Below are 5,414 nucleotides of genomic sequence, written 5' to 3' on the forward strand. Positions count from 1 at the left end.
CCATATGGCAGTATCCACACATTTATCAGCCCTTCTGCGTTGGCTTTATTTTTAAAAAAAATGCAGCTGGTTTGCTGCCAATAACAGAGAGATTGTGGAAATATATTGAGATTTATAACATTATTTCTGTCGAGAGTGCTGAGATTGTGAAATTCGCACAGTGCTGTCATATATAGCCAACTTGTTATCAGTCAGAGATGTCAGAGCAGAAAAAGGCCTTCTTTACTGTGCCCTAAATAAATTACCTCTTTCATGATTTATCACATGAGCAGTGCATGGATACTGGAGTTTCATCTGTGTGCCATTGACAGTTCAGGATGTAACTCATCGAGCATAGCTGTAGGTTGCATGACAACACTGATGTAATTAAACCTGCCAAAAAAGGAAGTAACATATTGCAATTGCTTTTTAAGAGGACCCATGATTATGTCAGTTTATTTTCATGTCAAGTTCCTCTAAATTGCACTGTATTTATACTGCATCATTAGATCATGCCAGCTGCACATGTTTCAAAAGCTAATAAAGCTGTAGTCCAAATTTACACATGTGGCAAATTTAATAAGGGAATCTGACTTAGCAAGAAAAGAACATATGTGTAGAAGTAAAAAAAAGTGCTCCAGAAACTAAAGAAAGGATGATAGGAGCAAAATGAGGAGGTTAGGAGACAACGTCTGCATGAGGAGGAGGTTGGGGTGGATGGATGGATCCAAACAAATGATTTTAACACATTGACCACAGTTTCTTTTGTTTTTGTTTTTGTTTCTAACTGATAGTGAACCATGTGTTTCTCAAATCTTGACCACAATTGTTCCGTAACCTTTATCACATAGTTATGATTGTAACAGTAACAACTAAGGATGCCTGGCCTAAATGAAGCTGTCATTTTAACTACAATGTTTCCCTAACCTCAGAAGACAAATTTTAAACAATTAATTGTCTTTTTTCCAAACCTAATCAAACCATTGTCACACTGTAAAAAGGTAAACATTTCAACAAACTGTGTGGAGAGGCATGGGGCTTGGACCAATAACTACGTTTGTATTTTAATTTTGAGAACTTGTTTCAAAGTAGTATTTGAACAATTGAGAAGTGAAATTGTTCGGTGGTTTCTTCACGGAAGCCTCACACGTTGCTTTATTTACAGTCAGTGGGAGAAAGGACGAAACCATTTCAGTCAAACGTGCACCTAGTTTTTGAACCATTACGTAACTCAAAAGTTACATAATGACCCATATTACATGACTCTTCACAGGTTAAACTACAAAATCACATACGGGTTTGAATCGATGATAAAAAAAGAAAACGTCGCCGTGACTCCCCCACTGCACTAACCCTGGAATTCATCGAAGTAATGGAGCAATCTGGTGAAACAACAAGCAATTTAGGGGGTTCAAGCCCTTCCCCCTCACCCCCACCAATCACAGCATCAGGACAGCTCGGGGATCTGCTGAAGCTTTCAGCGCTTTTATTGCTAAAACGTTGTTGCATCACAGGAAAATGGCTCAGCTATGTGTGTTCAACTCCTCTCTGCCATGATGTTTCATGTGAAGAGACCAGTGGGAGGACGTGTAAAAATGCATAGCAACAGACTCTCTCTCACTCTCTCTCTCTCTCTCTCTCTCTCTCTCAGATACTCAAACAGGCACATTAACCGACACACACACACACACACATGCACAGACAAATAAATACACGCCTGCACAGATATAGCACGCATACCCTCCACCCCACCACCAACACAAGGCTCTGTGGAATAATAATGGCCCCATATTATAGAGTACACCCTCAGGCGTATGATGTAAATGGCATCACACAACAGGAATTAGACTAAGTTTATGAATCACCGTGAGCATTCGAGGGAGAACATGCACCGCTGCCCGCCCAGTTGCACTCCTTGTACAGGTCACAGGCTCTGTCTGGAGACAGATCTGCTCTGTGGGTTTGTGCGCGTTGCCATTTCAGACAGAGTCACTCTCCCGTGGCGGCCCAACACTCCTGAGCCCGGCCTGGTCATCATTACCCGATCATGCCTGTCTGTCAGCTCATTTGCTAAAATTCCCCACAACGACGGGGAAGGCTTGCGAACACAGACTGTATCCATTTCCCTCCTTGAGCCTCAGGATGGTGCCTGTGCAGCGGCGTGAAGTGCAATTCGCCTGTTGAAACCCTGCAATTCTATTTCAGGCCATCCCACACACAGTGGGAGAGGAGCAGAAATGTGTCACCCTTTTAATTACAGCTTTTCAGGTCCTTGTGAAATTTTGTGCATCTGTAGGTAAGAGAGTTCTACTTTGGATTTCAGGAACACACCTCCAGCAATTAGCACATCAGAGACATAAACACTGGTGTGTGTGTGTGTGTGTGTGTGCGTGCGTGCGTGTGGTACATGAGAGTGTGTGCTTTAATTTGTTTGATTTGGGTATTTTTGGTTTTGTTGCCTGCACATTGGGATGCACAGCTTCAGCACATGAAAATTATGTCCCTCCAGCGATTGATGACAACACTGCATGAGTAATGCAGACGGCCAGTTTGAGAGCGTGTTATGTTCCCAATTATATCACCAGCATTGTCACTCACTCTGAGCTTTTCTCAGTCTGTTCTGCCAGCTGAACCGCGGAGCTTTATTCCTATAGGGTCAGCCCTTTTCAATTAATTTCTTGTTAGTCTTGATCCAAATAAGCTGCAGTAAGAATTTAATCCTCATAAATGGATTATGAGCTGATTGGCGCTACAAGAGAGCTGTTTGTTATTGAAATGAAAGGTTACATAATTCTGGATGGATGGTGTATTGACAGCCAATCAGAACCCATCAGGTTAATGAGCTAAAACCGGAGGCTCGTCTTCACCGAAAAAAAAAGCGGATCGTTTCTAGCTTGTGTCGGGTGACAAGATCTAGCAAGAGAACTGGTTGTTTTTATGAGTGTCCTTGATAATGATTTTTCATGCAGACCTCCGAGAGCCACTGAACACACAATCACACACACGCACGCACGCACACACACACCTCCCCTTCTGTGAGTGTTAGGATTAAGAAACAAGATGGAGGAATGAAGGACACTGAACTTGTCTGAAAGATTGCATTTTAAAACATTTTTTCTCCATCTTCCTTCTTCTCAGCAAGAGAAAACATGACAAAAAAAAATGTCTGCAGTCGTCCATTTTATCTTATATCCTCAAAACACAGAATACACAAACTACTTTGTCATCTCCTGCATCAGTGTGCCTACATTTAGATAAATGAATAACGCATTTCCTGTCGAGACTCTTGCTCAGTTGTCAAGCTGTTACTGTTTTTTTTTTTTTTTTCCTTTTCAGTATATAGGTGTATATATGAGGCAGTTTGGCAGCAGTCACTGTATTTATTCAACCAGGCTGACTCCATGGCGACTGTCCCTCTTTGCTTTTATCCTCTATGGAAGGTTACTGTCCTCTGGCACGCTTGTTCCCTGCTGTGTAAGATAATTCCCCTCATCACCGGAGGGCAGACTAAAAAGGCCGTGAGTTTGAGAATCGTGGATGGGTGCAAAGAGTCTTTTTGTGTTTGCCTCTGTGTCTATAAGCCTTTATTATTAATCAGGGATAACTGTGAGGTCAGCAGGGGAGGGGAAAGAGGCCAAGGGTTGACATTTTCGGCTGCTGTTGGTCCAGCAGGGAGGCTTACAGGCGTCAGTGGAGCAGTAGGTTACCGTTTCAGTCCTGCCCACGGCACTTTGTTGTGTCACCGTGAATCTGCGTGATCGCATTTAAACACTCGCGAAAAGGACATCACATTGTGGCTGGAGTGTTATTCACTTTTAAACTTTAAGAATTTGTTACAACGCTCTTGCCGCTTGTGTCCGGGAGCGTAATTCAACGCACGCAGCCCAAAATGCCGAATCAAACTTTAGCCGCCGAGCCATTTGCATCGGGAGACTGGGTCGAGGTGAAGAGGATGATACCAGATTTCATCCATCTGTGGTCCCGTAAAATTGATTATATCAGTCAATTATGTAAGTGAGAAATGAGAAGAGCCACCAAATTAGTTTCACAGGGTAACACTGGGTGCCAGCATGAAGGATCCCAATGTCAGCTAATGAGAACAATAATAGCAAATGGATTGGCAAAGTGCATTAGTTGAATCTACCTTTGTGTTTTGTAAAAGCAAAAATATAATCTATAATCCAAATCCTGTTGTTTTAAGATTTGAAAAGCTGTTACAAAGATATTTACCATCAGATGTGCCATAAGAACGGACAGAGGAGCCATCTTTAAATATTTTCTATATCATGTACGTAGAATTTGTAGTAAGTAGCTGGAATACTAATAACCAGGACTGTTTCTGTTGTGTTTTCCAGGCAAATTTACACAACTACTAAACAAATATTGATGCATGTAAGCTGTTGATTTTGGATTGGTTTTGCCTTTGTCTCTCAGTTGTAATTCATGACTTGGTGTCTGCATAATGTACCGCCTTAACTGAAATTAATGAGTAAAGAATTGGGCTAGCTGATAACACAGTACCTGAGACAATTGATTAAAGGACATTACTACTTTGTCAGTCTTTTGTATTCTCCTTCTGAGCTACACTGGAGCCTGCTTGTGACATTGATGAGCTCTTTTGTCCTTTTGCGAAAAGGGACAAACTAAAGTGCTGTGACTTCTTTGACACATGTTCAGCCACTGCACACACACACACACACACACACACACACACACACACACAGAAAATGTGAGCAGAAAGCTTCAAACCTCCCACTGTTACTCTGACTTTAATATATCATCGAATGTGCTGAGTCTTTGAGAAAATGATGCTGTTGAAAGTTGTAAAGTGCTGCTATTACCAACAGAGAGGAGCGAACGACACGAATATCTGATTTTAGTCCTCTCCTGCACGTGGTAAATGGTTTAACAGCATCCACAAAGCCGGAACAGTTGTGTTTCCCAAAATAATGCAGCGGAGTCCACAACAGACAAAGGGTGATTAATTACTGTATGTTGGAATAATAATTCCACACACTGTTTGTTTACAATGACATAATTGCCTACATACAGCACTGACAGTAGCTGACAAGCAAGAACCTGGTGAGACAATTAGAGTCCTCTTTTGTTCTGCTTTTGTGTATTAAGGCAGTGAATACATTCAATTCAAGACTCGAAAAGACTCTTAAAAAAAAAAAAAGATTTACAGCCTTTAATGTTTAGTCTAAATTCCTGCTTAAATTCAAAGCACGAGTTCATGTTTTATTGAATATCCATGAAAAGCTGATGTTGTTCTAAAAGGAAAATTGTAAACATAAAGAAGGAGGGGCTTAGTCAGTCGAGTGAAACTGTAATCACGGTTGTCATACTGCGTTGTGTTGAACGATAGAGATTAAAAGTCAGCATTATCTCTGCCGACGTGCCGTGCATACAGCTGATTTTGATTGGTATTGCTC

Source organism: Stegastes partitus, unplaced genomic scaffold (genome assembly GCF_000690725.1).
Source record: "Stegastes partitus isolate 25-593 unplaced genomic scaffold, Stegastes_partitus-1.0.2 Scaffold1154, whole genome shotgun sequence".
Taxonomy (NCBI): Eukaryota; Metazoa; Chordata; class Actinopteri; family Pomacentridae; genus Stegastes; species Stegastes partitus.